The following is a 12098-nucleotide window of genomic DNA, read 5'->3' as shown; positions in this document are numbered from 1 at the left end:
CAATTAAGCTTAGTTGTTTAAGGGTTAAGACGTATTTAGGTCTAGATAGATGTTTTAAGTTGATAGTGATGAGATATGATAGATATTGATTTACACTCAGAATTTTAGACCATGAAAATAGGAAAGATGTTTTCTTCCAGGCTGCCAAATACAAATAGCCAAAACACTAAGAATGCAACATTTATATAATTCCTGATTGTTTCATGGTTCTTCTTGATGTAGGTAGTTTATTGTACATATGTGTAATAATTTAAATGTATATATAAAAATAAAAAAAATATTTAATAAAAACCACCACCACCACCACCACCACCAACAACAACAACAACAAAACCCAAACAAACAAACAAAAAACAGAGCACAGGATGACTTAGTAAGTCCTCTCCTTAGTCTTTAGTGCTCTGAAGATGTTTGTGTGAAAAGTACAAGACTTAACTTCAGGAAGTCAGGCTCCATTGTCATGATCTAAAGAATAAGTATTAAGGAACTGTGGGTCCCAACTGAGGAAGTCCTCACTGATAAAGACAACCCCTCCCTTTCAGACCACAGCCTTACAGTCTGTTATTTAACTGTATCTCCTTTCTCTCCCAACTCATGGGTCATTAAACATGAACACAAAAACAAAAACAAAACACATGGAAGCTTTAGAACCAGTGGGGAACGTGATCAGCAAGAGCAAGAGGAAGAGGAAGATAAGAGAAGATCACAGGGAGGGAATATGATCAAAAGACATTATATAGGTAGGAAAATGTTATAGCAAATGCATCATGGTAATTAATACGTACTCATTTAAAAAAAACCTTCAAGCTCCTAAAAAGTTCAGTTTTGAGGCAGTGGTCTTTTCTATGATCTCAAGATTGCCAGCTCTTGAACAAACCTGATTTCTTCCTATCAAGTCTGTCTCTTGAACATTGACTTCCAATGTCAGGCACCATGACCACTTCCATATTATTAAGGAATACAGACTTAGAAAACATGTGTGGTAATACATGTTATTAATCCATGGGAAAGCCTAAGAATGGCACCAATGCCACAGCTCCTCCTTCACCCATCGCCTATATACTTTCCCACTATAATTATATCAAGAGAATAGACATACAAAGTCACAAGCCGTGTATTATGGTGTGTGTGTGTGTGTGTGTGTGTGTGTGTGTGTGTGTGTGTGTGTGTGTGTGTGTTGTATCCCTTTAATATAGAAAACACTTAAGGGAACATATTCCATTACTAAGGATGTGTTTCAAATCAACTGAGAGATGCTAGACAATTCAGTGAATGATTGAGAGCCCCTGGCTATTCATTTGACATAACTGATTTGATTAGTACCATTCACAAAGTTCCAGAATTATTAAAGTGTCAAATATCGAACAAGTTAATATATTGAATGGCTAGAAGAGAGAGGAATGTACTTATAACATTGAAGAATATCAGACCTTTCAAATACAAATATTATGAAAGGAAAAAAACAAAATACCAGATTGAAAAGTTAAATGAAAAACACACTCTAAAATACATAGCGGTCCAAAGATTGATAATGAGAACACCTCAAAAATGCTTAATCGATAAGCAAAGGCCTAAACACACCAACAGAAAAAAATGACCTGAGGATTCTTATTGGCAATTCTCAGACAGAGAAGCATAAATAGCCAAGGACATTGAAGCATATTTATTTTCACTGGTTATCAGGAAGCAAGATTTCAAGCAACCTTGAGATCCCATCTTCATTTTTGTTGCTAGGGGTCAAACAGATACGAATAAGCATGAGTTTTTGGTAGGGGGTGGGGCATAGGGAACTCTGCCTGGCTTTGAAGAGCTTGAATGGGACCAAACTATCAGACAGAGCGGCAGCAGAAGCAGCCTGATCCAGTGATGGCCCCTGTTTAACCATCAAAGGCAAATGCCACATCTACAGAGGACAAACTGTTGGAGTGCCTCCCAGAGGACCACATGTAAAGGCTTAGTCCCCAGCTGGAAACTGCTGTGTGAACTGTAGAATTTTCAGAAAGATGGGCTTTTGGAGGAGGCCTTCAGATCATTGGAGGTCTGTCCTTCAAGAGACTATGAGGACTCAGGTGCCTCTTCTTTTTTGTCTGTTTGGGTTTTGTGGTGGTTTCTTTTGGGGGGGTGCTGCTTGTTTTTCAGCTCTGCTGTTTTAATTTCATCATGTGCTCTCCCATGACATACTGCTGCCCTCAACCTAAAGCCTATATAGGTAATGCTTCTGCCTGATCAGCGTCCGGAACCTTCACAACTGTGCACCCAAGCCAATCTTTTTCTCTTCGGTAGCTGATTTTGCTGGTATGGACTAAAGCAACAGGAGTCTGGCACTGATGTTGCATTTCCGGCCTCTAACTAAGCCCTTAATGGCATGCGCGAGATGGATGTGGAGCTTTGAGGCTCTCTCTACTCTGCAAAGTAACTTGTCCTGGCTTCTAAAGATCCAGGTCAGACATGGGGCGTTAGGCAAGAAGGTCACTCAGAAGCTGCAGCCTCAAGTCAGAACTTCCTCTAGAGATCCAACACTGTTCATTGCAGGAGAAATGAATTAAAAAAGAGAGGAGGAAAATCAGAATGTTTTCTGGAGGGGGCTGTGGACCAGGCCACTGGATGCGCATACCACGTCCGCATGTTCCTTTCCCATCCTCACTCACCACCATCCCCATACGAAAGTCAAGCCTCAAATCAATGCATGAGAGATTCAGCAAAGGGCACGCAAGGCCTGCAGCTGTAAGCATGGTGAAGCTGGCCCTGCTAGCCCTTCACACTCATTGGACGTCAGACAATTTATAGTCCAGTCTCAGAGCCCTTGCCGAGAAAAATCCTTGTCCCTGAGTTCCCCAGGGCGCCAGCTGCCAAGTTCCATCCTCAACCTGGAGGAAGTACCTCTAATGGTACTTTCAGAAAGGATGGCCTTGCCCTCCCTTGCTTGCCCAAATCCCCCCTTCCATTCATTACAGGCCCTGAACACCCAGAGGCCCTGACACAGCACCCACAGGAGCCATACTTTGTCTTCTGCAGGAGCCAGTGTTGCTGTCCCGGAGAAAGGCCAAGCATTCCAGGCTCTGTCAAGGAGCCTTGCATGACTTATGAGGTTTATTTAGAGCCTAGGAGTGCCTTCCCTATGGTGGAGAGAAGCTAGGCCTCCTCCTGGCTAAAGGCCTGGACAATTATGTGCTGGAAGATTGGCTGGCAAGAAGCTCCCAGGCTCTTTCCAAACTGCAGTGCAATTTGTTTGGAATCTGAAGGGCCAGGTCAGGAGTGCAGACATTGGGCAAGAGAGTACAGGAGACCTTAACAATATTCTAAAGGAAGTAGCTCAAATGCCTTCAAACCTGGGCCAAGAGGATCACTCATAGAGGCAGTACAAGTAGTAAAGTACATGACCTCTAAATGTTAGTGGCCTACGTTAGTCAGAAAGCTTAGTGGCTGAATGTTCAAACCCATTTTACTGATAAGAACATTCTGTTGTTACTGATGCTAAGTTCTCTACAGATGGTGCATTCTCTTGTCTCTCCTGACAGTGGGTCACTCCAACTGTCCTATACTGCATTTCTTCCTTTTGAGCTCTGCTTTGAAAACAGAACAAAATAAAACTACTGTTGATTTAACATATGGGACAAGACTTTAAAGGATGTAGCTGGTTGATCTGATTGTTAATTTGATTGGACTCAGAAGCACCAGGGACGTTAGTAAACCACAGATCAGGGGGTAGCTGAGGACCTTTGCAGACATGACCAGCTCCTGAGGGCTCTTATCTGAGCAGTCTACGGTACCTTGTGGAAATCGGAAGACGGTGGCATTACCAGGAGGTGGTGAGAGTGGGAAGTGGTGCCTGGCTGGCAAAGCTGGTCACTGGAGCCATATGCCCGTAGGAGCTCTATCTTGTCCTCCATCCTTCTTGTATCCTCTGTCTCCTGTCTGGCAGGAGTTGAAAAGCCAACTCTACCATGTGATTCCACAGTCATGATGTCCTACCCAAGTACATGGGGCCAGTAGCCAGGCATGTCCCACCCCATTGTCCCAGGAATCCTCTGATTGGATAGGTTTCTTATGCCAAGATCTCACTCACTCCCTAGGAATCCCAGCCCACCAGCCCACACAGCAGAAGGAGAAACTTTAGTGTCTGTGTATTTATCCATGTCATTTCCTCAGGCTCTGAACCCAACCCATCACTCAGGTTTCATCTACTGTGGCTTTAAATCCAACCTATGCCATAGGTCTCCCAGATACCCAATACTACTGGACTCCAGAGGTACAGTTCAACCACGACCGCCTGATTAGCTAAACTGTTTCTACTGCAAACCAATCGACTGATGTGCATCATAGTAAGCCTTCATTGTTCTTCAACCTCCGTCTCCATTGCTGCTTCCCTCGGGTGCCCTGAGATTTCTAACACCTCAGATATATGCTATGGGCACCTCTACCTCAACGAACTGCTTATACACCTGGAATTCGAGATGTCTCACCATCATGAGATCCTTATATCTAGATGCTTCCTTGACTCTAGTTCACACTCAGTGGAACAAAGAAAAGGAATCCACGGCTTGAGATTTCTAATTCGTTGGGCAGCTAAAGGCATTGGGAGGTTATAGATCTGAACCAAAGACCAGGGCTGGTTTGCAGGTGGGGTTTAATGAATAATACTGAAGAGCTTCTAGGGCCTGGCTTCCCCCAGCTATGACAGGACAGAGAGGAGTCTCTCTGGAGTGTGAAATACTACTGGAGATTGCCCATCTCTTGGGACTGACAGATGGCACGAGAATGGGAACCCTGCCTATGGAAGCTAGCATTCAGAAAGTCACAGGGGTACTTACTCTGCTCCAGTCTACCTTAACTTTCTCTGGGAAAGAAGGGTGGGTAACAGAAAACCTGGCCAGAAGCATCCCAGGAACTTTTCAGAGTCATAGATGGTCTCCACTATGTGCCAATATTGATACCAGCTTGGTGCATGTCCTGGGGTTGAATATCAGTCTCTGCTGGGCTCCTGCTCATGCCAGTTCCATAGCTTTCTATCTGGACCTTCCTGTCACTGCCTCACATCAGAGCCTCATCTGAGCCAGGCATCTGCAACAAACAAACAAACTACAACAACGAACACATCTGGGGCTGGAGAGATGGCCCATTGGTTAAGAGCACTGTTTGTTCTTCCAGAGGTCCTGAGTTCAATTCCCAGCAACCACATGGTGGCTCACAACCATCTATAATGTGATCTGATGCCCTCTTCTGTTATGCATGTGTACATGCAGATAAAATGCTCATATACATAAAATAAATAAATCTTAAAACAAAAAAAGAAAAGACACATTTGGTAGATGCCCCACATCCTACTCCTGAAGTGCTTTCATTCTCATTTCTATGTTTATTTATTTTTTTATTTTAAAAGGTGTGTGTGTGTGTGTATGTGTGTCTGTGTGTGTGTGCACGCGCATGTGTAGGAGTTCAATCTTCCAATATGACTCCTATATACTTCTAATAGTCCCTCCTCCATTGCCTCTCACCATAGAGCTGCACCTGCCCAACTGGGTTTTGAGGTTCACACGAATTAGAGAGGATTGACTGATTGAAAACAAGAATGGCGCACGCCTTTAATCCCAGCACTCGGGAGGCCGAGGCAGGCGGATCGCTGTGAGTTTGAGGCCAGCCTGGTCTACAAAGCAAGTCCAGGACAGCCAAGGCTACACAGAGAAACCCTGTCTCAAAAAACCAAAACAAACAAACAAACAACAAACAACAACAACAAAAAAAAAAACAAGAATTAAGTATTCGTGTCTCCTAATGAATTTAGGCAGATGCCTTTTCCTGGGTCATTTAAAGGATGGAGAGGGTGAGTTCCCATGTTTGTGTAAGGTAGCTCAACTTCTCACATCCTTTAATAAGCAAATTAATGCTGTGTATGAGTTGACCGTACACCATCAGTTCTGGAGGGCTCACCGTAGGCCATGTTCTACCCTCTCCTAAACTTGGATCACCTCATTCCCTCTCACAGACATCCTAGGACCAGGTTTATATGGAACACAGTGTCAGAAGCCCTGGTAGGGCAGAAAGCCCTACTGACTCTGAGTCAAATATGCGCTTGCCATGCAACACAGACCTTTGGATATAAGTGTAAATGTTAATCATATCTAATTTGTGGTAGTTTTTCTTTCTTACCATTATTTTCTGAAGTTTCTATTAGAAGTATTTTAATATCCTTCAATTTATGAGTCAGGTGCTTGCAATGTAAAATAAAACTTTGAAAGCTCCTCCCCGATCTTGAGTCTTACCTCTTAAAAGTATAGCCTTTGACAATTTTCCACGCGAGGGCTTTCGAAACACTTCATTAAGTGTGTTTTGTTTTCAAATCACAGTTTCAATGACTGCCAGTTCTGGTCGTTGCTAAGAAGCAGGTGAAAGTGGTGTATACATTAATGGCCCAGCACAGTGCCGGGCACTTGACGGGCACTCCATAAATATTGGTTAAAATTAGCCTCTTGCTTTGGGATTGGCAAGCTCAGCCAGGACCCTGTGCCAGTTGCTTCCAGAGATGACGACTTCCAGAAATTGCTGCTCTGTGCAGATTTGGAAAATTTACACCTCCCCGGTTCCTTGGAGCCTCTGAAAGCAAGCAACTGCTCAGAAGATATGTATATCCCCCCCCCCCCCATCAAAGCATCTTAAGGCTCCCAAGGAGTCCCTTTGCCTGCCAGAGGCCAAAGTGCGTTCCTGATGGTGATGCCAAGAGAAATATCTCGGCTTGAGGGAGCGACATTTGTACAGGAAGGAGAAGCGAGAAGGATCATGTCTCCAAACCCCACAGGCAAGAGCTGTCTGTTCTCTCAACCAGTCTCCTTCATCCCATCACAGCCAAGCTCAGAAAGCTCCTTGTGGATTTCCATCATGGTCAAATTACTCATTTACAAAAAGTGCTGCTGCAGATGGGTAAGTCCCTCCAAAACCATGCCAGACTCTTTAGGCAAGATCCTGCTACTTGGCACAACGAAGGCCTGATTACTGCAGCATTGAGGGGTGTCAGGCTTGCCAGGGGCCTGCTTTTAATGAACTTTACCATCCAAAGTTGGCCCAGAGAATACGGGTTGGATTTTGCCAATGAATTGGAATTGATTACTTCTTGAAATTTGGGCCTTAGCTTGCAGGAAATGGAGATAAAACACACCCAACTTTTGAGGGTTACTTTGATTTCTTGGAGAAAAAGGAGTTCCTTGAGGTCTGAGAGCATGGATGGAGCACGTTCCCCGAATACTGTGTGTACCCTGTTTTCTTAAGGGAACTTGGGTGGGTAAAGAAATCTTCGGCAGATTCAGTCCAGATAATCCCTGGGATATTTTTTCATATGTTTATTCTTATCAGTCACCTACCTATTAGAGCAGCCAGTGGTAGAAATGCTGGCTGGCATGTGGTTTGATCCCTGGCACTACAATAAATAAATAAATAGCCCCTACTGATAGTTGACCATAGTTCAAGTTTGAGGCTATGGTGTGTCAAAGATGAGACAGCCTCTGTCCAGTGAAGGGTCCAAGTCACTGACAGACGATGATCAAAGCTCTTTCTCGAAGGACAGAAAGGAACTTGGAGGGAGGCTTAAGGCTGGGCTGAGTTCTGAAGGATAAAGCTGTGTTCTCTTTGGAGGAAAGGGAAGGGAGGAACATTCTTGACCTCCTCATTAACCCTTGAAGACATACACTCCTTTAGCAGGAAAATCAAATACGTCCTTTGGTTTCACAGCTTAAAAGGAAATCTCAGAGTTGGCGACTGTGGATGGGCCCTGATCTAGGCCCACTGTGTCATGGTACCCACATCACAGCCCACACCCCTTGATAATATCAGTTGTCTCTTGCCTGTCTGAATTTTGCCGATGGAACAGAGCACAGGGCTGAAAGCTTATTTCCACATCTTGGTCTTTCAAATGTATGGTATAACACGCACTGGTCCAGATTGACAGGAGAAATCTATAATCCTAGACACTGATGTGTAAGTGGCTTTTCCTTCACAGTCAACAGAATTCTGAGTCATGTGAACAGTTCAATTCTGAGTGGAACCAATGTGTGCTCTATCCGCCTATCCTTGTCCCCAACAACCCTGGCTCCTCCTTCCTAAGGAATAAGCTGATCCTCACACAGCTAATTTGCAGAATTTCCCTCCCTGCCTGCCTCTTTTCCAAAGAGTACACAACACAGTCCTGAACAAAATGGCTAGTCTTACTTATATTTCACTCTTTGAATTACTGTTGTCCTAACCTGGGGGAAGCCTGGCATTGCCCTCCCTTCTAGTTAACCTACAGATATCTATACTGTTTTCTCCAGCGCCTGCCAAAAGAGCCCTGTTTCAATTAACTTACAATTCTTTTTTTTAATGAGCAGTAGCATGAGGTAATAGGCATGTAAAGTTGGAGGGGACCTTAGAGATCTTCTAAACCAACCAGAACATTCTATAGCCCAGGAGGGACACCAGGCCTAGACAGACAAGGTCAAAAGCTCTATAGAGTCGTCTACATTTATAGAGACGTTGGGACATGAACTTGATTCTCCCTGTCCTTACATTTAGGTTGTTTGCACAAATCCACTATCATCTATTTGCTTGCTACTTTTAATTCATTTATTATGCTATGATTGGCCTCCAGTGCACAGCTTTTGGTTTTAGATTCCTGAGAATTACCCCTTGTTGCTAGTGTTAACAGCTCATTTTATTTTAGAGTTAGCAACTCTTTTTCTACTTTCTGGAGTTCAAGGGGGACCAGCACCCACTGCCCACACCTACTTAGAGTACTAGGGTAGAAACACTGAGAGTAGATAATCCAGCAAGTGCTATGTGATCTCACCCCACAAAATCCCTGGACCCATGTATACCAAGCAGCCATCTTTGAAACTAACTCACAAACCTTTCATTATCACAGGGACTATTTCCTAAGACCTCAGCAGATGCCGGAAACCACATGATATCAAAATCTATAGAAAAGACAGTTTGCCCTCCATATGGTAAAGTTTAATGTGTAGATAAAGACACAGTAAAAGATTAACTCCCACAAGTTGTAGTGAGAATCTTGGTTTCTTTAAAAACCCAGTTTATGTTATGTAAATATGTTTTCATTTTAATCTCAGGTGTGAGATTTGGGGTGGGGGGGAAACTTCAGACTGTCCACAGGTGCTAACTATGATTTGTCTCATGCTCTCAGAGGGGTGTGATTTTTGCCAGCTGAGGATAGTGTACCTTTGGAATTCTGGAGACTCTTTATAAATGCCAGAGCCCTGAGAAGGGCCAAGAGGCTATCCAAAAGAATCAGCTGCTGCCTGCCCCCTCCCCACCCCACCCCCACCCCTCTGTGCAGCTGCAGATTTACTAAGTGGTCGTATGCAGAGATGAGTAGAAGAAATGGAATATCCCATTGGTAAAGACCAAATTCATACCGAGGAACAGCCCCCCCCCCTAATCAGCAGAAAGTAGTCTAAAGAGATCTAGGTCCCCTTTCCTCTCTAACCTTTCTTGCCTACCTAGTGTTAGGGAGTTGGAAGGGATTGAGGTGGGGAAAGGTGGTAGATAAAAGAACCCAAATAAAACAGCTAGAAAGCATGGCTAGAATAAAGAATAAAATGGAGCTGGGGGTGGTGGTTCAAATCTACTCTCCTAGCACATGGGAAGATGACGTAGGAGGATTATGAACACCATCCACCCCAGGATACATAGAACAGTCTATGCTATTTTTTTTTTTAAGTTATATGAATATAGTCTCTCTCAAATATCACAGAGGCTGTAATACCCTTCTGGGGATTACCAGAGACGATGCAGTATCCATATGATGAGAGTCAGGGAGGTGGGTGACATTCATTTGTGATGTAGTGCTTGACTACCACTGACCATCTGGCCCCGTGTCAGAAGGAAGCTCCTCTGCTTGGGTGGACCTAGATCAAGGAACCATGGCAATGCCAGTGAGGAAGCATACATGGGATGGATACACTCAACAAAGGTGTGAGTCATATGCTAGGTGAGCTGATGAGCACACCCCAGGTGAGACAGTGTACTCCAAATGGTAGCGATTTAAAATGTATAGATTAGCTAGGTGTGGTGGTGCACACCTTTGATCCCAGCATTCAGGAGGCAGAGCCAGGCTGCTCCTCGTGAATTCAAAGCCAGCCTGGTCTACATAGTAAGTTTCAGGACAGTCAGGTCTATATGGTAAGACCTTGTTTCAAGACAACAACAAGAACAACACACACACACACACACACACACACACACACACACACACACACACCAAAACCACTAGCCCATTTACTGCATACTGCTTATTTCTGGAAACTTTGGAAATTTGTTTGGTATCTTTAGATCATGATTGTTGGCTAGGGATAATTAAAACTGTGAAAAGCAAAGCTGCAGGGAAGGTGACAGGGAGCATCCATAGGGGAGACAGATCTCTCCCTTGCATTCCAGCTCGCTGAGCCCCAGGTCTTGATTCTCCTCCAGGCATGCCACCTTCCCTCCCCCTAGCCATTAGGATGGGACTGTCGGCAACAGGAAATCAGCACACAGCAGCTGATGGAGACAAGAGTTTGGAAGTCTGAGCAGCACATGTATGAGGGCTGTGGCTCTGGTTGGCCCCTCAGGAAGCCTGCAATGCAACTATTAAAAAATGCAAACAGCAGCAGATCACGGTAGCTCCCTGCAGTGTCCCAACACCCAAGAAGTTGAAACAAGAGGTTTCCAAATTTGAGGACCACTGGGCTACATAGAAAGATCTTATCTCTAAAAATATAATCAAATCAGTGGTGATGTATGCATTTAATCCCAGGAGGCAGAGATAGTCATATCTCTGTGAGTTTGATGGCAGCTTAATCTACAAAGCAAGTCCAGGACAGCCATGGGAACACAGAGAAACCCTGTCATGAAAAACCAAAAGAAGAAGAGGAAGAAGAAGAAGAAGAAGAAGAAGAAGAAGAAGAAGAAGAAGAAGAAGAAGAAGAAGAAGAAGAAAAAGAAGAAGAAGAAGAAGAAGAAGAAGAAGAAGAACAACAACAACAACAACAACAACAACAACAACAACAAACGGATTTAGTTTTAACACAATGTAATGACCTAGATCCAATTCTTAGTCCAAACAAATAACACTAATTTATTTTTCTTCATTCTGTCAGCCCATTTAACTCAAACAGCTCCAAAAACTAAATGCATCCACACCATTTGGAAGTGTACAATGGATGTCCAAAGAGACTAGTGGAGGAAGAGATGCTCTTTATGAATAGCGAGTGAGCTATTGGTTATGATAGTGAGTTATTGAACACTGTCTTGGAGAAGAAGCCACAGTGAATAGGACCAAGGAAGGAAGATGGGGGGGGGGGGAGAGAGAGAGAGAGAGAGAGAGAGAGAGAGAACGAGACAAAGGGAGAAGGTGAGGGAGAGATAGAAGGAGGGAGAGGGAGGAGAAAGGGAGGAGGGAAAGGCCTAAGGCTGTAGGGGAAGCTCACAGCACAATGCTTACCTAGCATGCATGAGGTCCTGGGCTCAATCCCCATCGCTGCAGCCAGCTAACCAATCAATCAAAGAGGCCCATGGGTTGCTTCTGATACATGCCTTCCTTATCATTTCAATTTCCAGCCTACAAAGTCTCTCCCATACCCAAAGAGTAGCAGCCATCAAAACAGTGCAGAAGTTTCTTTTCAAAGCAGCTCCTCTCGCGCTTTCGCAATCCCCTTCTCTCTTTTCCTGTTTCTTTTTTGCTCCCAGATCAATCCCTGCCAAGGGCTGTGGAAGTTTCGAGTCTGAGTCCCCGGGTGATCCGAGGTGGCAGGCAAAGGCAGGAAGACATCTATCTGTATTCCACAGAGCCTCTCAGCGGCATTACTGAAAAGGCATTCCGCAACCTTTCGCCGGCTTCCTTTAAAGGCTTCAGCAATTTCGATATTTTGGTTCAGTGTCACTATAGAAAAGCTTTACAATTCTAGCTCGGGAATTAGAAGATATATTTGTAATAAGAATTGCTAACCACTGTCAGCTGCCAGCCCCATGTCCGTGCATGAAAATGATGCCATTAGCTTTCAGGACCATGGGCAAAATGTAAAGATCATATAAGACACCAAGGAGAAGAGTGAGGGGCGAGGGGGGGTGGGGGTGGG

General features: G+C 44.2%; 1 long non-coding RNA gene across 2 annotated transcripts in view; it reads right to left on the bottom strand.

The window, feature by feature from the left end:
* The window catches only part of LOC311582885, a 454031-nt gene extending 442402 nt beyond the window's left edge, over positions 1–11629 (bottom strand). For both annotated transcript variants that reach the window (XR_014774296.1, XR_014774297.1), the window contains exon 1: positions 11465–11629. This is a non-coding gene — a long non-coding RNA (uncharacterized lncRNA). The remainder of the gene's footprint in view (positions 1–11464) is intronic.
* Between the last annotated feature and the right edge of the window lie 469 nt (positions 11630–12098).

The sequence above is a fragment of the Acomys minous genome (genome assembly GCF_964271855.1).
Source record: "Acomys minous genome assembly, chromosome: 14".
Classification (NCBI taxonomy): Eukaryota; Metazoa; Chordata; class Mammalia; order Rodentia; family Muridae; genus Acomys; species Acomys minous.
This window is presented reverse-complemented; position numbering and strand designations above follow the sequence as displayed.